A 24,930-nucleotide genomic window follows, 5' to 3' on the forward strand; every position below is an offset into this window, starting at 1 on the left:
AGACCATATGAAGATTTATTTACATGATTGGCAAATGATGCTGGCTATTGGCAGAGACCTTAGCTGTACTGTCAGCCAGAACACCTTACAAACGGTTACTCCATTAGGCCTGGACTTTCTCACAACATGATCGCCAGATTCTAAGGACAGGGGTCCCAAAAAAGAGATAGGCAAGCAGCTTCTATGTCAACTTTATGACCTACATTTGGAGATCACATTGCATTACTTCTCCAGTGCTTATCAGAGCAGACACAAACCCACTCAGGTTCAAGGGAGGGGAAAATAGCCCTCACCTCTTGATGGAGATGCCAATGAGGTTCTGGAAGAACATGTGAGACTAGAGACATTGTTGTGTCTATTTTTGCAAACTAATCCATTGTCATTAATTAAAATTGTTTCGGACTCAAATAAAAGAAATCTTAGTCAAACCTATTTAATAACATACACATACATATTCTATAAAAATTAGCAAGTTATAGACTTCAAGTACGGCTAGATTCAGTGATCCAAATGATACTATTGCATCTTTCTAATACTTGCTCATTCATTCCATATCTTGGCTCTTTCTTATCTCTCATTATATTCCCCAAACGGAAGAACAAAAAATGACTGGCTGCCATAAGTCAACATCCTGACAATTTTGATCCTAAAAGAAGAATCGTTCTCTCTTAAATAGCATTTCTCATGTTATGGCTATGAATAATTCTGCTCAGGTCACATGCCCAATCCTTGTAGAATCACTGGGTCCTGAAAAGTAAAGTTTCCTAATAGACCAGGCAGAGGTCCCAACTCTACCTTAGCAGAAAGTATTTAAATCTCATTTTATTTAAGTTTTTTCATATGTAGGATGGATTTCTGGCATATTCATTGTAAAACAACCTCAATTCTCCCACCTCTTCTATCCAGCCAATTGTAATGGTCAGTAGCGTGCAGTAATTTGTGTCAGTTCTGAACTTTGGGCCTCAAGAGCTCTTTCATATTTCTGCCTTCACTTTCTTAGAACCCTGCTACCAATATGAGGATAAGGTATCAAGTGATAGATTAACATAAGTAAAACTTCTAATTCAGTTTCTTACACATAAGAGCAGGATAAATGGTTACTATGATCAATCTTATTATTTCTATTTTATAGTTTTATCTTCATAATAATCCTAGGTATGACCATAGCAAGTATTATTTGTCCTTTTTATTGATGAAGAAATGAATATACCAAGTGGTTAAAATATATAGATCACCAAACGCGAAAGTACTGATAGGGTGGACTGTTAGACCTTGAAATACAGGCTAATGAGATTAGTGGCTGCACGAAGGACAGTAAATTTTGACGCTAAATTTTATGAGAATGAATTTTGAAACTGACTTGATGGAATTCATAGTGGCTAATACACATTACTTACTATGTGCCAGTAACTATTTTAAGTTTCTATTAATATCCTCACTTAAGTAACTAAATTATGTAAGTATCTTCTTTCCCAGTTTTTTAGAAGATGGCAATAGGAGACACAGAGCTTAAATAACTTGCTTCAGCCAGGCAGCAATAAGTTAAGAAGTTACCAGTCTGGGATTTGAACCCAAACTATATGGCTTCCAAAATGTTCATCAATGGTAGACTGGATTAAGAAAATGTGGCACATATACACCAAGGAATACTATGCAGCCATAAAAAAGGATGAGTTCATGTCCTTTGCAGGGACATGGATGAAGCTGGAAACCATCATTCTGAGCTAATTATCGCAAGGACAGAAAACCAAACACTGCATGTGCTCACTCATAGGTGGGAACTGAACAATGAGATCACGTGGACACAGGGTAGGGAACATCACACACCAGGCCTGTCATGGGGTGGGTGGCTGGGGGAGGGATGGCATTAGGATAAATACCTAATGTAAATAATGAGTTAATGGTTGCAGCAAACCAACATGGCACATGTATACATATGTAACAAACCTGCACGTTGTGCACATGTACCCTAGAACTTAAAGTATAATAATAAAAAAAAAAAAAGCAAAATGAACAAACAAAAAAAGAATTGCCCCTTGTACACTCTGCTGTCTCTGAAATGAAGAATAAGATGTTAGGAAAGGGGAGAAAAGAGTCAAATTCTAGGTGGAAAGAATGGTAAATGCAAAGCCATCAAGGTAGAAACAAGTAAGTCACACACATATGAGATCAACCAGGCTGTATAGCTACAAGGCAACATCTGGGTGAGGAACCGACTGGAAATGAGGTTGAGAAAATTTAGAATGCAGCAGTGGAAAAGTGGTCTTTGAATGTCAGACTGAGGTGTTTGAATTTATGAAATAGCCCAAAGGAAACTTCATTCTCTCTGTTTTAACTTAATCCACATAAATGTGCAAGCAAATTAACATGTTGAGAAGAAATGCACTGATACATATAGAAATGGAAGTTAGCTTTTTAAGTGTAGTTAAAACAGTTTGTTTAAAATTGGCACCCTCTCTATTCAAAATATCTCATGAGCAGTTGTCATTTAACTATAAATTATGAAGAAAGTGGCAGACTGAAGACAGATGCCCCAGTCAGATCTTATTCCTCGCCCCTTCTAGAAAGTTAAGCATGGGAAGCATAGGCTGGACTATTCTAGATCAAGCAAACTTGTGCTTCCACATCAGACTCTATGATAAGAGTGTCTTAACTGAACATCAAGCTAGTGCTGTGCCTTCCATTCATGAATAGCACTTTCTCATGGCACAGGGAATCGGGGCCATGAGCAAGCGCTATTCATGAATGAAAGGCACAGCACTAGCTTGATGTTCATGCCAAGCAACTGCAGCATGATTTCAAATGTCTGCCTCATCATCTGTAAACATAATTAAAGAATAACAATCACAGTCTTGGGGAAAATCCTGATAAGTCCTTTTTACTGGTAGTTCTAAAATAGAGATGCAAAACTCAGTAAGATTTAAGAAACTCAGTGTTAATCTTATGAAGTTAAACCAATAATCCTCAAATATAACAACTTCAGTATGAAAGTATGTACTCCCTTAGCCTATGTACTCGCTCAGTTAGCCTCACCTCATTATACCAACTAAAATAATTTTTAAAAATATTAAACTTGATAAAGATATAACATTTACATTAATATTTTCCTTGGTACAATGTGCTTCAGGAAAGCAAATGTTTTTTTAATTATCTTTACATCTTGAATGGATTTAAAGTGGATTTTTTTCCAAGGGAGTGAAATAGGAACAACTCTTCCTTTCTCTTTATCACTTACAAATCTGCTTCACACTTGGTTGACTCACGCCCAATCACCTATGACTGATTTCTAACTCATGCCTAAGATCCAACAAATTAGACTGAATCTTCCTGCTAATGAAAACCTAACCTTATAAAAAATTAATGGCATTATTTAAAATAACATTATCAGTATCTATTGAACATTGGCCAATACTACAATTTTCTTATTTTTTATTTTTTGAGACAGGGTCTTTGCCACCCAGGCTGGAGCGCAGTGGTGTGATCACGGCTCACTGCCGCCTCGACCACACGGGAGTTAGGTGATCCTCCCACCTCAGCCTCCTGAGTAGCTAGGACTACAGGTGCCCTTCACATGCCCAGCTAATTTTTATATTTTTAGTAAAAATGGGGTTTTGCAATGCTGCCCAGGCTGGTCTCGAACTCCTTGCTTCAAGTGATCTGCACACCTCGGTCTCCCAGAGTGCTGGGATTACAGACATGAGCCATTGCACCCAGCCTAAAATTTTCTTATTAATTTGTGAAAAAAAAAATGAGATACTTTTACTTATTCTTAAGGACTAAAAAATTATATGTACTACAATTCAAGGAAAATATCATTTTTTTCTTATTTCCAGATTATGTTGTCAACTCATGAGCAAACATTCACAATAATCTATGGCATCTATCCAAAAGTTGAGTACCTTGTAACAACTGAACAGAGATCCATGAAAGTTTAGAAATTATTAAGGAAAAAAATTAAAGATAGAATTTACTAAGTAAAAAGGGCACAGATGTAGACGCCAAAAAATTAATACCACACAATCTACTGATGGGCTACAGCACCAAATGCTTTTACAAAACCAGAATGAAACAAACCCAAAGCACAAATACTCATCCAATGATAGAACAAATGAATCATAAAGCATCGAAGCAGAAGTTTAGAGCTCTGGCATCAGGTACAATTTCTGACAAATTACTCAAGTTTACCCATAATTCTTCATTGCCATCTCAATGATACAGAGAATACTGGAAGTAAAAATAACTTGTTACATGTGAACAGAAACTGGTTTAGAAAATAATTCCAAAATATTTTATGCCTGCAATCCTACTCTTTGTATGGGAAAAAAAAAATAGTTCTTAAACTTTCAAATTAAGTACCTGCTATTCCCAGATAAGATGTTCTAATGAAGTACCATTTTTTATTGTTAACAAATTAAGGTCACGGGAACCCCAGGAGGTTGCTACTGACATCTAGTGGTATACTTTTTAAAACATCAAATTCATTAAAATATAGAGAGCTATGCCTCATTATCCAGTGGGATATGGTTCCAGGATTCCTCTTTCCCAATGTACCAGAATACATGGATGTTCAAGTCCCTTATATAAAATGGCATAGTCTTTTCATATAACCTATGCACATTCTCCCAGACACTTCATATCATCTCTAGATTATAATACCTACTACAGTGTAAATGCTATGTAAATAGTTGTTATACTGCATTGTCTTTTAATTTGGATTATTTTTTATTGTCTGTTTTCCAAATATTTTTGATTCCCAGTTGGTTGAATCTGTGGATGTGGAAACCATGAATATGAACGACCAACTGTATGTGTGTGTGTGTGTGTGTGTGTGCGCGTATAATCTCTCTCTCTCTCCCTCTCTCTCTCTCTCTCACTATATATATATATATATATATATATATATATATATATATATATAATATATATACACACACACATATAGTTTTCTCATTTTTATTTTTTGAGACAAGGTCTTACTTTGTCACCCAGGCTGGAGTGCATCTCGTGTGTGTGTGTGTGTGTGTGTGTGTATGTATGATTTTCAGCATCATATATATATATATATATATATAGAGAGAGAGAGAGAGAGAGAGAGAGAAGAACAAACATACATTTATATTCATGTGTGTACTTGCAAAATCTAGTGGACATGCTACCAATTATTTGTAGCCCAGATCACTTTGCCTTCAATGATGTGATTCTCCTTCCAAGGTAATCTTAGTGCTGCAAAACCAGAAATAAAAATGAGCAGATCTGCTAAAGCCTTAAAGGAACCAATTTCCTTAAAGACTTTAGTCCTTTACTGGGAATTGTCAATTCTCTGAGAGCCCCAAAGGCTTCTCCCTAACCCCAATAGGCCTAATTTCTTTTCAGCTTTCCAAATAACCATGACCCTACTCCATTTCCATACCTGGCATTTAAGTACTTTTAGGATCTTAGCCTAGAGAGACTCTACTATAGAGCAGAGTATATGCTCTTGAACAAAAATGCCTTTGTTGGGTAGGGCAGGTTAGATTTTTCTGCAATGATGTATAGAGTAGCACAAAGCCAGTAAGTGATAGAATTAGGCCATCTCCCTTTGGTGAAGAGAATGTGTTCCTACAGTGTTGTTATAAATTAGTTGATTTGAATTTAGATTTTATTCTTATTGAAAAGATGTCATAAGACCGGGCGCTGTGGCTCATGCCTGTAATCCCAGCACTTTGGGAGGCCGAGGTGGGCAGATCACGAGGTCAGGAGATCGAGACCATCCTGGCTAACACGGTGAAACCCCGTCTCTACTAAAAATACAAAAATTAGCCGGGCGTGGTAACACACGCCTGTAGTCCCAGCTACTCGGGAGGCTGAGGCAGGAGAATCTCTTGAACCCAGGAGGCAGAGGTTTCAGTGAGCCAAGATCATACCGCTACACTCCAGCCTGGGTGACAGAGAGAGACTCTGACTCAAAAAAAAAAAAGTCATAAAAGCTGAGTAGGTTCTCCAGGTAGTCCTAATTAATACAAAACATAGCTAAATTATAACTTTCTTATTACAAAGAGATCTTTTAGTCATTTAAATATACCTTCAGTGGAAATCCTGGAGATTCAAGGAGCTCATTCACTCAAAATTTGTCTGCTTTACTCATAAGGAAAAGTAAACGTGGTAGGCAGAAAGATCTTTTTTACAATTATATTGAAGAAAAAAAATCCATGTCTGTGCGTGCACCTTTATATATGATGATATCAAATTGTATACACACACACACACACACACACACAAGAATATGCCAAAGTATGCAAATCAATGACAGTATGACAGATACCACAACTAAGTGTGAGTGAATACAGTGTAGGCTGGCTAAGGGAGAAAGATAGTTGTAATATAATGAAGGTCTCAGAAAGCATCTTAAAGAAAAGTTTTAAAATTATATAGTTTTTGGAATAAAGAAGAAAGCAGACTAGACACTCAAAGTAGAGCTTTAAACCTAAGCAAAGACAAGAATGTTTGGAGTATGTGGTGTTAAGAGAGACACAAATAGGGTAAGAAGCATAGCTGAGGAATTTATGGAAGAACTTGAATAGTAGCAGGAGTTGATTCTAGACAATGCTATGGTTTATAGTTCTGAGAGTTTCAAAAAGATAAAATATTGCACAGAAATTAATACCCAGAAGAGTTAAGAAGACCAAGAACTTTTTGCAAATGAGAAAAATCATAAAAACCACAAAAGCCAAATTCTTAAAAACTACCATAATAGCTTTTCATGAAATTTTTCTTTAATAATTACTTTTTAATCATTTCTCCATAAGAATGTTCAATGATTTATTCTCTGATTGCAGTTTCAATACTCATTGAGCGCATACTGTGCGCAATGTTATAACTACGTTTTTGTAAAGCACTGTATAGTATATATCAGACATAGAACCTAATTTCGGCATTCTGAGATTTACATGTATTTTTTATCACTAATCCTAAACCATTTCTAACTCCCATTTAAATGCATGGTCATTAGCTTATTAATCAACCTGCAAGTTACAATGCTGTACTTTCATTTGTTATTATTATAGTAGGTATGCGATAAATAATAGAAAATATAATCTGTAATAAAGTCTTAAAATATCACAAGATTTTTATCCTTTTAAATCTCAACATGTATCACGTCTATATCATTTTCCACATCAAATAATAAACCAAAATAAAATCAATCTGTAAACAATGTATTTACAACTTATTTCTTACTGTCCTTGAACATAAGTAACCCCATACAGTAGCCTTATAACCCAGTTTATTTTCAATTTTCAAAACTGTGTTTACAGTAAGCCTAAATATAGTAAACCTATAGTACCTAAAAGAATTGCTGAATTCTTAATATGCTATTTCAATCTCCTCCAGAAAAAATTCAATATATGTGAGAATAAAATTTAATATTCCTGTATAATAAAAATATAATTACAGTCATAAAATTTCCTTAATTGAAATTTGATCTATTTCCAGGACATGTAAACCTATGTAAAAATTGAACAGAATCACAGTCTCTATTTTTACACGTAATCCAACCACGGTATACCTACCAAGTATATTGAAAGATATTTTAACCTCATTGATGTTGCCTCTGTCTTTGGATGACAAAATTAAGAATATTGTAACTATAACTTATAACCAATAACTTCACATTAAAACACTTCATGAAAAGTTGTTTAAATGCCCTTTGGAAAAGAGTCAAATGTAGAACTCACAGGTATCTGCACACATAAAAGTGTCCGTTAATCCAACAGATTGCATGCTGAGCCCATTGCCAGAATTAATCCTACACAAAATGAATGTGTTAGTCATCATGTATAACTAAGAAAAGCTGAATGGTTCCATTTGTTTAAAAATAACACCTTCACTAGTATGTCTTAAATTTTTCACTATTTAAACATTGATATTTAAATGCACATATTCCATCTGAGATAATAGGCAGAATGTTAATATGTTAGCGTGTATTGTCTTATTAATAGGAATTTTACGAGATTGCAAACACCCCCAGTTCAACAAATCTGTAGGACCAGCCCAGAAAGATAATGACATGAATGTCATTTTTCCCGGCCATAGTTCTCCCATTCCCAGCTACTCCTCCATATCTCACTTCCACCCTCCACAACAACATACATATCTTGGATCATAATCACCTTGGGAGTTGTATCATGCCAAAGCTCTTGGATTTTGGCAATACACAGAATGATTTATTTATTTTCAAAATGAAAAACAAACAAACAAACAAAAAACGAATTTTGTTATTCTGGGTACACTGATGCTGAAAATTCTATCCCGCGAATGGGAATTACTTTCCCTCACCCCAAGTCTTCCTTTGTTACATTCACTTCAAACTAAGGTTATACATAGCTTAAATAAATAAAATAAAAGCCTAAAAATGAGTATATTAGTATATACATACCTCTGAGAAAAGAAAAACTCACATAAATGCAACCTGGAGAGTCTGTGCTCCCTGCATGCCTTATTTATATTCTAAAGCACATGTATCCCTGACCTTTCCAATTAGCTTCACGTCATTCAGGATATTTTTCTTTCTCTCTTTACTGTGCCATCTTCCATTGAGTCCTCTTCAACAAGCACTTTTCTATCATTTATCTCCATATGCCTACATCACACAGCTCAGCTTCAACCTCTTCTACATATTGTATTTGTTCTCTTTCTAATATCCCTATTTGCAGAGTCAAAGTTAATAGTTCTATGTAAAAGACAACCCTCAATTAACTTCATTAACCATTTAAGAATATTTTAATTTGAATTAACATTTCAGTATAGATAAAACTTGGATAGGGTGACTACCCTTAGGAAAAGAAGCTATTTTCTCAAGGAGTTTACACCTGTTTTGAAGAATTAACTAGAAGCCAGAAATATGTAGAAATATATCACATTTGTAATTCAAATTTAACAATTTATTTTTGCTCAACTGCAAATCAAATTTCAGAAACAAGTTTTCTGCTGATGTCCATTAAATTTAAATGCTACCTTTATTTCAGTACTCATTTGTTTTTAGAAATTCAGAAATTTGTCAAAAATAAAACCCAGTCAATTCTAGTTAATATAAAAATATATAATACATTTCATTAATATATATGTTCATGAACATACAGTGTCATCACATCTTCATAACTATGTAAGTAGACAGGACTCAATGGATGTCTCAGTTCCCTTCAAAATTTTAAACTGTCTGAAACTTTTCTGCAAAATTCTCTTTTGAGATAGCAGTTTTATTCATAAAACATACACACATTGTTTATCTGCCACTATACTCATACTTTGTATACATGCATATGTCATTAGAATATTTGCACGAGTTTTCATACTCTTAGAACAACATATGTAAATAAATCACATAGCGATTTGAAAATTTAGCAACTAAATATGCAATCTGTTAAGCATAATCAGGCATGCTATTCAACAACTGTATGATATAATTCAATCTTTCCAAAGAAAATATGTATTTTGTATGAGGATGTCTTCATAAAGCTTGATGACATTTTTTAGAAATTCATATTGAAATTTTTTGTATATTCAAAAAAATACATAAAATCATCTAATGCCAAATAAAGGCACAAAGAATCTTATCATTGTACCCTAACAAGGGTCTAATGCTGTTATCACCTATCATTTGTAAATATGATAAACCAATAGGAGGTATTTCCAAAGAGACTGAAATCTTATAGTCAAGATCCTCTTCATATATTAACATAAACTTCAAAATGGTATTAGAAAATTACGATTACCCACAATGTTTTGAAAAGCTATTATATATCTAAAAATGTACTGTTCACTTTATCAATCTGATGATCATCGTAAGGCCTTCCCTTGGCTTTTCAGATAATAATTTACTTTTTTGATGGGTAATTCAATATCTAAAACCAGTAATCAAGGATAGCCAACTAGTTTCATGTATCAGAGTTATACACACTGAAAAAAAATATCAATTCAAAATAAGCATTACCTTTGTCTAATTTTTCATAAAAGACAGAAGATCTCTTGCCAGGTAACACCATTTCTTTGTGTTCTATGGGAAAAGAGAAAGAAGATTAATAAAAACAACCTTTCTTTTTTCCTCTTTAAATGCTTCTTAAAGAAGAATTCATTAGTAATAAAGGTCAGAGAAGAAAATAATTTAACAAAATATTCAGCTCCATTCAGCAGCTGCCTCAGGAAACACTTGCTTTAAATGCCAAATTACTTCCCCAAATGTCCTTTCTCCCTTGCAGCTGAGAACATGGGTGACTGCAGCAGATACTCAGCCCTGTTTTCTTTGCTTATCTTTCTTCTCTCACATGTGAACAAGACTGGCACTCGAGCAAGAAAAGGCACTAGCTTCGATCATTTCAAAAGACAAGATGTAAGCCGTGTCAAGACAGAACATTTACTTGGAATACAACGGACTGAAATGGAATTTACAATTATCTAAACTGACTTTCTTTCCACTACTAGTGAGCATGGGTTTTAAAATATTCATGGAAGTTTTGATCTTTCCACAAAGTAATAAAATGAGATATTGTGGGATAACTGTAAATAATTGCAGATTTCCTTCCTTATGAGATGTAATTTCAGAGCTTTTCTATGCTGCAATGAGGAGGAAAGTACTTTATCAAAGTCAAAAGTTATGAAAATATATCTTATTCCCTCCCTTAACATATAACAATCTTGAGGAGTATCTCATAAAATATTTTACTGCATCATTATCTGAATGTTCACATTGGAGGATACAAAATTCAAGCCTGAGCAATAGCTTTCCAGAAAGGACTGTTACATAGACAGGTAAGAATTTTAAATTCACCCCTTAAGAAAGTTATTTGGCTAAAGAGAAGATGCTAACAGTTTAAAACAACATTGATTAATTGACTAAAGCAGTCATAAGAATAGTGATATAACTGCAATCACTTCATCTTACCAATTGTGTGATTTTGGACAAATAAATTCTGTAAGTCTTCATTTTTCATCTGTAATACGGGAATGATATTTTTTCCTATCCCCCATGGAGTTGATAATTGAGATAAATACATGTAAAGAACATAGCATAGTACCAAGCTAAGCATTAGCTAATATAATATCATCATTATTATTCCTATTATTATCACTGTTCTTTAAACAACAACAACAAAGAAAGCTTACTATTCCATTGAGAATCACTGCCCCACACAATAAAATGATTGAATCACACCATACTGGACATTATCTATTTTGTCAATTTATTAATTAGACTCTGTGATGATGAAGGAAGAAAGAGTCCTTCTGGGTCTTTCAGGCAGGTGGGTGAAAAAGACTGAATAGCAGTATTTCAAGATTAGTAAACTGTCAGCTGCTCGACTCCAGTGGTTCCCCTTGATTTTGCTGAGAACTTTAGCTTGAAGAAGGCCTTCAAGAAATTGTGATATACTTCAAGACTCACTTGAAGCAACTGGCCCTTATCTATTCTTATGAACACTCGATCCAATTCAGAAAACACCTGGTGAGCCCCTACTGCAAGCCAATGTCTGTGACAGACTGAAGAAACCACAGCAAACAAAAAGAGACTTAAGAGAAGCACAGTTTAGTGGAGGAAACACATCTGTGGACAATTATTTCAAGTAATTGGTGAAAATATCACCATTAGACAATACACAGAGTTTGAAGGGGCAGGAAGTATTAAAAGAATATTCTGGAGTCAGAAAAGGATTTAAAATATAATCTTAAAAAATAAGTCAGAACCGGGCGCAGTGGCTCACCCCTGTAATCCCAGCACTTTGGAAGGCCAAGATAGGAGGATTGCTTGAGCCCAGGAGTTCAAGACCAGCCTGGGCAACATGGCAAGGCCTTGTCTCTACAAAAACAAAAATTAGTCAGTTTTGGTGGCACATACCTGTAGTCCTAGCTATTCGAAAAGCTGAGATGGGAGGATCACTTGAGACCAGGAGACAGAGGCTACAGTGAACCGAGATTGCAGCACTGCAGTCCAGCCCAGGCAACAGAAAGAGTCCCTGTCCCCCACCCCCACAAAAATCAGTCAGAATAGCTGAACTGGTACACATGGCTGACAATCAGCACTGTTTGGTCTAAGAAAATTTCACAAAAGAGAACTCTGAAGTACTAAGGCCTAACAGACAGGTAAGCAGGTATGTCTTTCCAGGAAGACGGGGCAATGTATACAAAAACTGGAAGCATAAAAAAAAATGAAGTCCAGATTAACGTAAGGTCCACTCACAGTGTCCATCAGGAGTCTTCTCAATTTCTTGTTAAAATGCTCAGAGGATGGCAAAGAAGAGAAACATTAGTAACAGCACTGGGAGGAAAATGGACAAAATATAAAGTGGCATTTCTAATAGCTGAGCCCCGATTGGGCTTAACTAAGAAACACTGTTTCAGACTCAGAACCTCACACTGTATAGCTTGAAAGAGTACAGCACACATGTCTTCTAAATAAAGAAATTAGGAAGGGACTTTGATTCATACCAACAACAATCCCTAACTCCAGGTACAGGCATCAAGTAGACCAAAATCTGCATAACATCTGTTGGGGGTTAAATTATGTACTTCCAAAAGACATGTTGAAGTCCTACCCTAAATATGATCTTACTCAGAAAGAATCTTTGCAGACACAATTAAGATGTAATTTAAGATGAGGTTATGCTAGAATAAGGTGGCCCCTGAATCTAGTATGACTGGTAACCTTATAAGAAGAGATGAGACATGGGCATGGACATACATGGAGAAGAGAATGCCATGTGAACACAAAGACACACACAGACAGAGAGCCATATGACAAGACATGCAGAGATCGGAGTGATAAATCTACAAGCTAAGGAATGCCAAGGACCGCCAGCAACATCAGAAACTAAGAGAAAGGCATCAAACGGATTCTCCTCCGGAGCCCCTGGAGACAGCAGAGCGCTGCCGACACCTTTATTTTAGATTTCTAGCCTACAGAAAAGTGACACTAAATTTCTCTTGTTCTAAACTGCTCAATTAGTGGTAATGTTTTATGGCAGCCAAAGAAACTAATAACACATGTCTTCGGCCAACCAGAATCAGGCTTCTACCTAGACCCTGATCACTTAGAACTTATCTAAAAAAAAAAATCTTATGGTTACTTTAATTGGTAGTCTTCAAACCTTTTGGCACCAGGACAATTTCTTCTAAAGATAGGGGAGGTGGAATGGTTTCCAGATGAAACTATTCTTCCTCAGATCATCAGGTATTAGATTGTCATAAGGAGCACACAACCTAGATCCCTTGCATGTGCAGCTCACAAGAGGGTTCATGCTTCTATGAGAATCTAATGCCACAGTTGATGTGACTAGAGGTGGAGCTCAGGCAGTAATGCTTGCTTGTCCACCACTCATCTCCCACTGTGTGGCCTGGTTCCTAACAGGACACAGACAGTTACCTGTCCATGGCTTGGGGGTTGGGGACCCCTGCTAGCGCATCAAACATATTCTTAATTTAGAAATCAGAACACCCAGCTGCACGTGACAAACTGGCTTACAGTTTTAACAGTCTTCTGTAGCTAGAATCTGCTGCAAATGGCAGCCAATAGCCAATGGAAAGGAATTTGTTGGTCCCTATTTTTCCCCCATGTCCTTCTTTTCCAGCTAGTGAACCTTGGATCCTGATGCCTCTGTAATGTGGCAATGGAGTGAAAAAGGAAAGGTGAGGTAACAAGAGGTAAATGAAGAAGCAAAGTGCTTAATTTCTGCTCACTAAGCAAGAAGGCTCACTCTTTGGGGCAGGCACAAAGTTGGTTCTCTCCCCGTTGGAACTTTTCCTGGTTCTTCAGTAATACTCCCCTCCAATCACTGGAAACCCTTCACCTGTACTCTGCCTGATGTGGGTCGTACTGTCTCACTTTGTTACTTACTCCATCCACAGCCACTAGTCAGCTGAGACCAGTTCAGTTACTGGGAAGCCTTAAGGAAATACCTAGGACAACCTCATGACAGCTCTTTCATATTTGTGGCCCACCTCTCTTCCAGAGGAAACTAATGACCCTGAAAAATAGATGAATCCCCATTCAGAATCTCTACTTTGCTCTACCATAAGCTGCTCACCGCCTCATCTTTGGTCTTTGAATTCATCAGAAACCAGTCCACTGTCTCCACTAAAACCTCAAAACTTCAAGAGATAAATTTTAGAGAGTCTCCTTGAAGTAGCTCTTTCTGGTTCCAAGGGAGAAAACACCCTATACCATCTCTCCTTATGTATATTTCTAGTACACCCTCGGCTCACTCCATAAAATCTTCCCCCAGTCTCCAGGTCTCCCAACCCTTTTGGATTAGAAATGTAGGAGATATCTGTGCAGTTCTTACATTCCCACTAGGGAATTTCTACGAGGTGATCTGGTTCATAAATCACATTAGTATCTGATAACTATTGCTTTAAGGGGTCAAAGTTTTCCAATTTTACATCCTATGATATTAGTTTTTCACAATTTATGTTTTAAGAAACTCAAGGGGGACATAGCTAAAAATTATACAATGTGTCTTCTGGATATATTATTTTTTAAAGGTTTCCTAACAATTCCATGAATTTTACACTGTTCTTCAATATAATCTCTGTTACTCAGTCAAGCAGAGTGTCTAATGGCTGCCACATTGTTCTCACCCAGTTCCATTCTTCATGTCTGTTCCTTCTGCTTGCGGTTCAATTCTTACTTTTCAGTACCTTCCAAATTTACTGCCCTGTCAAAGCTTTAATGACAACTTCTCCAGAAAGTGATCTCCAGATACTTTGGACTCCGTTGATTTTATCGTTCTTCTACCTTGTGCAGTAATTATAGCCGATGCCTATAACTTATATTGCCTTCTTGCGTTGTCTTGTGCTGTCATGTCTCCACAGGTATATTTGAAGTTCTTCAAGGGCAGTTGTTATATAACCTGTGCCTCTCACCTTTTTCCTTTTGTGCTAAACTCAATGATCAGAATATATGGAGAAGGTTCCTGTTAAGTGCAGACACAATTGCTGTCTATTAAATATTTATTAATGTAGGCAGACAGAGTTGACTTATGCAGCATAATATCTTTCCATGTCCTATGATAGCACTTCCTTATTGTTGTCACACCAAGTTTTTTTTTTTTTTTTTAATTTACTTTTACTTTAACTTCCAGGATATAGATGCAGGACATGCAGGTTTGTTACACAGGTAAACATGTGTCATGGTGGTTTGCTGCACCTATCAACCCATTCCCTAGGTATTAAGCCCCACATGCATTCGCTATTTATCCTGATGCTCTCCCTTCCCCTGCCCCACTCCCCTGACAGGCCCAAGTGTGTATTGTTCCCCTCCCTATGTCCATGGCCACATTAAACTTAAAGACTATTAGGACGTGTCAGATAGAAAAGAAGCAGAAAACAAAATCACATGAGAAATATGGTATGACATTATTTAACAAGGATAACAAGGATGCTGTTGTTTGGAAATGTATCTAAAGGCAATCCTTTTGCATTTGTCTGTGTCTGACCTCACCTTTCTGCCAGGCATAGCATTTGCCTCTAAAAAAGTCAGAATTGCTAAAAGATGAATAAAATAAGAAAAAGGTCAGTCTACTTTTTCACATCGGGCAACAATTCTGGATCCATATAGCAAGACAATGATCTTGACTATAAGGCTTTTCCTGTTTCCATAACAATACTCGAATTCAGACTTAGAAAACTAGATTCAAGGACTTTCACCATGCTAAAAGAGGAGAAAAGGATATGATGTAAAGAATATAAAAAACTACCTCAAACTCAAGTGTACAGGCAAGAGGAAAAGAAACAGAGGAGAAGATCAAACATGAAGTCTTCATTTCCCTTCTCTCTAAGTGAAATCCCCCACAAGAAAGTGGAATGAAGGTAATAGAAGCATTAGGACTAGCAGATGGCTTTTCTGGATGTAGACTCAAAAGAACTTGAGATTTTTAGGGGGAAAAAAACATCATTCAACATTTAACATGATATAGGCACACTTAGGGTGCATTACTGGAGGACAGTCTCTAAAGAGATGAACCTGAGACAAAATTGCATCATCTCAATAGCCAACAGCTGGTATCCAGGAGCAACAGAAGTTCTCAAATACCCTGAATAGGAGACGGGGGAGTGAGGTGGACTTTGTCCCACCTAGTACCTTCCCCAGAATGAGGTCACATGAGGCCCATTATCCCCATCATCACAAGACTATAAAAGAAAAAGCAGAAAAGGAAAAAAGTCTAAAGTACAATCATTTAGCAAAAACTTAGTCATCCATCCCAGATAAAACAAAACTTAAACTCATGTAGTACAGTATCATAATTTTGTAGATATAAAAACAAAAGACCAGAAAGGCAGACTCATTTACTGAAGAGTATTATGCTTATGAAGACAGAGAAGAGGCAGTGGTTCCAGTTTTTCTAGCATCTGCTCACATGCTGTTGAACTATTCCACACTCTCATCTATAGCCCAGCTTTTCTTTTCACTGTAAGTTAATATTATTCAATTAATATTTTAAAATAAAAACTCCAATTTTATTTTCAATAGAAATATCAATGAAAATAATTTTAATTCATTTCTTTTAATGACGAAATACATTAAAATGAAAGTAACGGTTTTTAAAGTCCACAGAAAACTATTAGATTTAATTAGTAAATTTAGCAATGTTACTGAATTCAGTTATTGTACAAAAACAAATTATGCTACCATAATGAACAAACAAAAAGTAAGAATTATAACATTTAAAATAGAATTAAATATCTCAAATACTCAGAATAAAATCTAACAAAAGATGTTCATGATATCTACACCAAAAATCTACAAAATAGTATTTAGAGGAAATAAAGCAGACAAAAATAAATGGAGAGAAATGCATCATGCTTACACACTGGAAGACTCAGAATTATGAGGATGTCAATTCTCAAATTAATCTAGATATTCATGGTAATCACAACCAAAATTCCAGTAGTCTTTTTTTTTATATAAAAAATAACAAGCTAAAATTTGTGCAAGAATACAAAGCGCCAAGATGAGCCAAGGAAGACAAAACTAGAATTTTTAAATTGCCAGATATCAAAACTTATTATAAAGCTTTTGCAATTAAGACAGTAACTGGTACAAAGACAGATAAATAGATATATGAAACAAAAGAGGAAGTCTAGAAACAAACTTACACAAGTTATAACAACAAATTACGTAAATTATGGCAAGTTTGACAACGTAGAACAGTACAGAAGGGGCAATTGCTTTACTAAATGGTGCCGAATGAATTAAATATGCATTTGTGGGGAAAAAGTGGATCTTGACTCCTACATACACAAAAATCAATTCCAGAAGGTTGTGCATTTACATGTTCAAAACAAAACAATAAAGCTTCTAAAAGAAAATATCTTTCCCTTTGGGGCAGACGGTGATTTCCTAAAGAGAATATAAGTGGTGACCGTCAAGGGAAGACATTAAAGTTTGACTGCATTTAAATAAAAAACTTCTGTTTATCAAAAGATGCCAAGTAGAAGATGAAATGATAAGCCATGGAGTATAAAAAGAAACTTGCAATACTCAGAATATATACAATAAACGTCTATAAATCAATAAGAAAAAAGGCAACTCAATAGAAAAATGGGCAAAAGTCATAAACTTCACGAAAGAAGGCTTTCAAATTTTCAATAAACATACTAAAAATCCCTCACCTTTATTAGTCTTTTGGAATGCAAGCTAAAATTACAATGAGAAATCACTACATGCAAACAAATGACGCTGAATTAAAAAAAAAAAAAAAAAAAAAAAAAAAAAAGATGATAGCTAGAATTAGCAAGGATGTGGAACAATGGTACTCCCATACCCTGATGGTGGGGGTAGAAATTCATGTAATTATTTTGGAAAAGAGCTTGATAGTAACTCTCCTTTGGTAGTATCTCACCTTATGGCTGTGCAATTCCACTATAAAAGTTGCCGGATATTATGTACCAGAATACATATTGTATTATGTACAATATTCTTAGTAGCACTATTCACAATAAGAAAAAACCAGAAATAACCCAATTTCCATAAACAGTACAACTGATTAATAAATTAAGATATATTCATACAATGAAATGCTCTGCATTAATGAGACTGAAGAAGCCCTGATTACATGAACAACATGAATGAATATCACAAACCATGTTAAAGAAAGAAGTCATATGGAAAGAGTATGTACTACAGGAAAACATTCTGTTATGGGCTCAATTGCATCCCCTCACAATTCATATGGCAAAGCTCTAACACTCAATTAGACTGTCTTTGGCAATAGGGCTCTAATCTAATGCAGGTGTTGCCCTTGTAAGATGCGAGAAAGACGCCAGGGATGCATGAGCACAGGCTGTGTGGGCACAAGAAGATACTGTCTGCAAGTCAAGGTGGGAGGCCTTGGGAGAAATCAACCCTGCTGGCACCTTAATCTTGGACTTCCAGCCTCCAAAACCGTGAGAAAATAAATTTCTGTTTCTTAAGCCACCCAATCTATGGTATTTTATTATGCCAGCCCTGAAAAACTAATACACATTTATATAAAAGTGGGAGGAAATGCTCCAAGGATACAGTACCCGAAAGAGGACATGAGGAGAGCCTCTGGGGTTTAAGAAAATGTTCTGTCTCTTGATCTAGGTGTTGGATCTTCAGGTATATTCCTTTTGCAAAAAATGTATTGAGTTGCACCCTTAAGATTTTCTCACTTTTCCATATGCACGTTTTCCTTCAATATGCTTTTCAGTGACATTAGGATCCAAATTCATCTGTCTATGGCCCTTAAAAAATGGGCACTATTAGATTTTGTTTGTCTGTTTCTTTTGAGACAGAGTTTCACTCTTGTTTCCCAGGCTGGAGTGCAATAGGGTGATCTCGGCTCACTGCAACCTCCACCTCCAGGTTCAAGTAATTCTCCTGCCTTAGCCTCCCAAGTAGCTGGGATTACAGGCATGCGCCAGCACGCCCAGCTAATTTTGTATTTTTAGTAGAGATGGGGTTTCACCATGTTGGTCAGGCAGGTCTCAAACTCCTGACCTCAGATGATCTGCCCGCCTCAGCCTCCCAAAGTGCTGGGATTACAGGCATGAGCTACCATACCTGGCCAATTTTTTAAATAATTCCTGATTTTAAAGGTAATCAAGAAGAAATAAAAGGGCAGCTTTCAATCTGCAGATGTTCCTCATTAGCGCTACAGGTGTGATCATTGGAGAACCGACCTTTCAGGGCTGCGCCTGAAGACAACAGCAGTCTTTCCCTAGAATACATTTTGTTTTTATATTTTTGACTTAGATTTCTCCTCAGATTATTTAAACATTTTTATGTTTGTTTAATTGAGCATAGAATCTATGTCTATTCAATTTTAAAGCATATTTTTATACTTAACAGTATATATATTTGAGAAATTCTTAACATTTGGGCAACTTTAGCCAGGAAACACCCAGCGTCAGACTTTCAGTGCTATGCCTGATGTCTGAAATTATTTCCTTTTGTAAACACTAAATATTCTACCAATTGGATTCCTATCTAATTTTCTCTTGCCTATTAATTTTATGGAGCTTTTTTTTTTTTCAGAAAAAAACTCAAGTAAAGCAGAGTTTGTAATTGTAGGTTTTTGAAGTGTCTGCATTTAAACTTTGGAAAGAAAATATAAACAGAAAAAGAAATACAGTAAACACCTCTTTGTCTCTGTCTAAAAGCAATAAGATAGAAAAAACTTTACTGAATTATAATTATACCTAAATCAATCATCAATAACGAACACCCACAAAGGTAATGATCAAGGCCCAGGAATTTAAAACTATATGCTTAATCCATGCCAGAAGAAAGGAAGAAATAAAATAACAAAGATAACAAAGCTAAATTCCATGTTTAAAGCATATGGAGAAGCTGAATCCTAAGAATAATTCAAGTCTAGCATTACTTTTTAAATTTTAATAATCAGATTTTTACTTAGTTTATGACAACATCCTTCTCTAATTATTTTTTCACTCTATATTGTTTATTTAAATAAATAACCCAACTTTTCTCCCATAGACAATTTAGCAGCAACATGGACTCAAGAAATCTTCTGTTTATTTATTTGTTTATTTTTTGAGACTGAGTTTTGCTCTGTCACCCAGTCTGGAGTACAGTGATGTGATCTCGGCTCACTGCAACCTCCATCTTCCAAGTTCAAGCAATTCTCCTGCTTCAGCCTCCCGAGTAGCTGGGGTTACAGGCTCGTGCCACCATGCCTGGCTAATTTTTGTAATTTTTAGTAGAGACGGGATTTCACCATGTTGACCAGGCTGTTCTTGAACTCCTGACCTCAAGTGATCCACCCACCTTAGCCTCCCAAAGTGCTGGTATTACAGATGTGAGTCACCATACCTCGCCAGCTGCTATCTTTTGAGAACTATCCTTTAAATATCTTAGCCTTAAATTTTTAGAAATAACATTATTATCATTATTGTAATAATAAAACTAATCCTTCAGTCCTGCCAAATAGAAGCCAGGCATTGCTCTAAGTTGCTGTCTTGCATATTAAATTGTATATGTAATCATGTCATCTGCAAATATAGACAGTTTTAGTTCTAAAATAAATAAATAAATACTCATAACAACCTTCCTGGCTGATTACACTATTATCCCCACTTTATAGATGAGTGAGCTGAAGCACAGTTTGGTTACCATGTTGCCCAAGGCACAGCCATTGAGCAAAGGTAAGATTTGAAGGCAGGGAACTGCCACCAACCCTTATCCTTTGACTTCTCAGCTGAGCTAATGTGTTTCTGTTCTTTCCACATGTGCACCTGTTAGTCTAACACAAATTCTGTCCTTATGTCTTATTATTGGAATGTATTCTTCTTACTGTGGAGTTTCTCATTTTACTTTAAATGTATGTCCCCCACAAATTCTATTCTTTGTATGTCTTTGCTATTTTCTACATTTTCATGCATTTATTAGAATTTTAAACATATTATATCTTTAATTCAAAATAGTTATTATCGCCTAAGAGTTTAAAGAAATTTACATATATTATTCTATACATTGCAGCACACACACACACACACACATCCATCACTATTCTCTGAACTGCATTTGAGGTATTTTATTACTTATTTTCTTACCTTCTGTGTGACACCATTGCCAAAGTCAAATTCCAAGAGTCTAGACCTCTTATACTCAACTGGTGATCCATAAACTGGCAGCATCACCATCACCTAGAGTTAATTAGAAATGCAGAATGCCAGGCTCCACCAGCTGAGTCAGATTCTTCATTTCAACAAGAGTGCCAGATGATCAGAAGGCATATTAAAGTTTGAGAAACTTGCTTTAGATGATATAGTGCTCTAAACTAGGGCTTTCTTAATTCTTCCTTCAACTATTTCCTTAATTTCTATGAAACTTATTATTGTAATTATTTTACCACTAAGTGTTCTAGTCTGTTACAATTAATAGTATGGAGTGCTTCTCTCCCTTATCAGCGTTCCTTCCTGGAATATTATTTAATTTTCCTGAGTTAATTATTGAGACCTTAAAACAGAAGCTTCTCTTCTTATAAACATATTAGATTCCAAGGGCTGTCTGCAAAACTAGTTGTTTCAAAGGTTCTGTATTCCCCATATGTGTCTACAAATGCCATCAGTTGGAAACAATAGGCAGAACTGACATACTTGAGCTCCGGTGTGTAGCCTAGTAAATGTCTATGAGAGTTCCTAAGTTAAAAGATCAGTAGTAGAGGAGCTACTATTTTCTCAAAATCCTGTTTGATTTTATACTATCTGCTGCATTCACAATGTTCATCTTAAGTCTTGTGTAAATTCTTCTCAGGTTTTCTTAGCTATCAGGTATTCATTTACCAGTTGCCCTAGGTGTTTCTTGCTTTTTGTATAAGCTGTCCTGAAGAAGTTCCAGAAAGATGACTTAGCAGTAATATAGGATTCTTGCTTCTGGCTAAAACAATCACCATCAACAATGTCTAAAACCAAACATAATAACAAAATAAAACCCTCAAAGAGAAACACCCCTTTGAAAACCATCAAATAAATTTCTAAAACAGTAAATTAATGCAAAAGAAAATCAATCTTATTTCAGTTTTTAAATTAAGGCAAAATTCTGTGTTGGTAAGTGCTTTACACTATTTTAGTGAAATTCTAGTACCCATATCTTGATAGAAATCATGAAATTTCTTTATCACTTTGTCTTTTTGCATTGGCTCTGGAATGATTTTCCAGTATATGAGCTAAGTAGGATAAGAATATTAATTTACTTGAGCATATGGTATCAAGGAAAGTAATTGTTTAGAATTTGTCCAATAGGAAAATATGAACTGTTTGCCTATAGAATGGGCATTAGATGGTAATGAGTTAATATTAATTGTGTCACGTGTGATAACCATATCGGATTTATGTAAAATGAATATATTTATCTCTTAGAGATTCATATTTAAGTAAATTCAATTGAAATATCAAAAAAATTATCAATGTAATATACTGGTATACACACACCACCAGCACAAAATGTAAAAAGACAGAAGCACCACACACATCCCACAAAAACAGACAGAAAGAGGAACATTAAGAGCCTAGAAAAGATATCAATAACACAGACATTTTAGCATCAATGCAGGAGGCTCAAATAACTCATTAGCTCATTGGATGAAAAGCAATGACAGAAAAAATAATATGATTTTAAGTATTCACAGTGTAACTGAAATAACACATTATATTTAAGAAACGCTGCAAGCACTTTTTATTGACCCGTTGCTCAAACTAATCACTTGGAATTTCTTTTAGATATATATTATTGCTCTTACTATTCACAATAACTTTTGAAAAGAGACATGAAGAACCCTTTTCCCATTTTCATAACACTTCTAATTAGCCCAAAGAGGACGGAAGTTTTACTAGTAGGTAGTTTTGATGCATAACGCACTAAATCATGTATAAAACATAGTATATAAATTTAGGTGTGCAAAGGAATTAACATTTTAAAAATTAGATAAAATTAACTCTCAGTCTTCACCTCTATTCTTCTAGGATTCAACAATTTTGATGGAGGACATAAACAACAGAAATAATTCAGCAGAAACAAATTTTGCAATGTGGAAAGTACATAAGTACAGAAAACCCAAAAAATCTAAATTCAAAAAATAAACAATCTAAGCAAATGGAATTATAGTTGAATACCTCCATATCCCACTATCAAAGTATGATGGAAAAAGGAAACAAAAATAAAAACTACATTGTGCTCAACAAAGCAGATTTATGCTTCTGGCAATATAGACACTAATAATTCTCAAACGCTCTTCTGCTTCAAAACATTTAGAAATGCGTAATAAAATACAACAAACATACTTTAAAATGCACTTTTGAATTCACAAAAAGCAAGGATGATCTCACAAGGGCAAAATGAAGACAGAGTTGAAACAATGGTTAACATCCTAGTGCAAAAATTATGGGTACTTTGGTGGTGTTTACTAACACTAGGATCTTGGAACCTTGGATTTTAATAGGAAATAGTGGAGAATCGGAAATAGTGGAGAAGATTTTAGGCTTGCAAAAGATGAGCTGTTGGAGTTTACAGTACTCAAAAGTACAAAAGAGTGGATAATTTCTTAAAAATGCCCCTTAACAGGGGTCAGTGACAAGGGAAATATTTGCGACATTTCTGGTTTGGAGTAGCAAAAAAAAAGAATTCTTCTAAAAATGCATAATCCACAATCCTTCCCCTATGGCTTTTGGACTTTGTTTTCTAGTGTTTATAAGTCCTGAAAATCTTCCAGAAGATAAATTAACTTAAAGAGCAAATTAAATCCTCTTCAAAGGAATTTAACCTCATCTTAGACATCTCAGGATTCCCAGAATTTTAAATAAACCAATAATAAGTTCACAATCCAAAATTACACAATCTACCCAAGGTAAGCCTTTATAAAGGAGAGTGCAAACAAGCAACAAACAGTAGAATTAGATTGCCAAGGAATTCAGATTTTGTACAGTCAGATAACACAAAACAAAATCAGTGTGTTAAAAACCCCTGAGAGTATAAAAAAGGAAATGTATTAGGCCATTCTTGTGTTGTTATACAGGAATACCTGAGACTGGGTAATTTATACAGAAAAGAGATTTAATTAACTTACAGTTCTGCAGGCTATACAAGCATGGCACCAATATCTGCTTGGCTTCTGGTGAGTTCAGCAGTAAGTTTACAAACATGGTGGAGGGTGAGGTGGGAGTAGACACACCACAAGGCAAGAGTGGGAGTAGGAGAGAGACATGGAGTAGCCAGTCCCTTTTAAACAACTAGATCTCATGTGAACTATCTGAACTAGAACTTACTCCAAGGGGATAGTGCTGAGCCATTCATGAGATATCTTACCCCATGATTCAATACCTCACACCAGGCCCCATCTCCAACATTGGGGATTACATTTCAACAAGACATTTGGAGAGAACACACATCCAAACCATTTACAGAAACTCAAGATGTAACAAAGAAACAATAGGATATTAAAACCAATTAGAATTTTAAAAGACTAAAAGTAACTTCTAGAAATTAAAAATTAAATTAATAAATTATAATTGCATAGATGCATTGAAGAAAATTAAGTACAACTTCAGAGAGGGAGTTAATAAACTGAAAAATACATTCGAATAATTAGATAAAATAAAAGAAAGACAGAAAAAGTGATAAAACCTATGCAAGGTGGAAGAGAAAATAGGAAGTTCTAACTTGTGACCAATCAGATTCCCTGAAGAAGAGAGAAGAGAGAATGCAAAGACCAGGGCCAAGCCTAGGTCAAGGCAAGCGAATAAGGCAAAGAGTTTAAGGAAGCATTTACTCTTAAATTTTGTCATCTAGAAGAGCCAATACTAAAAAAAAAAAAAAGAAGTTTCAATTTTCCATAATTGAATCTTCAGGTTCAGGAAACAAAATGTTTTCCAAGCAGAATAAATAAAAAGAAATTTGCACCAAGAAACTGGTAAAACAGTACAATA

At 35.4% G+C, this 24,930-nt stretch overlaps 1 protein-coding gene across 5 annotated transcripts in view; it reads right to left on the bottom strand.

Annotated features, from left to right (window-relative positions):
* Nucleotides 1-24,930, bottom strand: part of INPP4B (inositol polyphosphate-4-phosphatase type II B) — an 819,089-nt gene that overhangs the window by 690,336 nt on the left and 103,823 nt on the right. For all 5 annotated transcript variants that reach the window (XM_007999870.3, XM_073017650.1, XM_037992380.2 and 2 more), the window contains one exon: nucleotides 9,968-10,030. The gene's annotated coding sequence lies outside the window, so the exon portion shown is untranslated. The remainder of the gene's footprint in view (nucleotides 1-9,967; nucleotides 10,031-24,930) is intronic.

The sequence above is a fragment of the Chlorocebus sabaeus genome, chromosome 7, assembly GCF_047675955.1.
Source record: "Chlorocebus sabaeus isolate Y175 chromosome 7, mChlSab1.0.hap1, whole genome shotgun sequence".
NCBI lineage: Eukaryota > Metazoa > Chordata > Mammalia > Primates > Cercopithecidae > Chlorocebus > Chlorocebus sabaeus.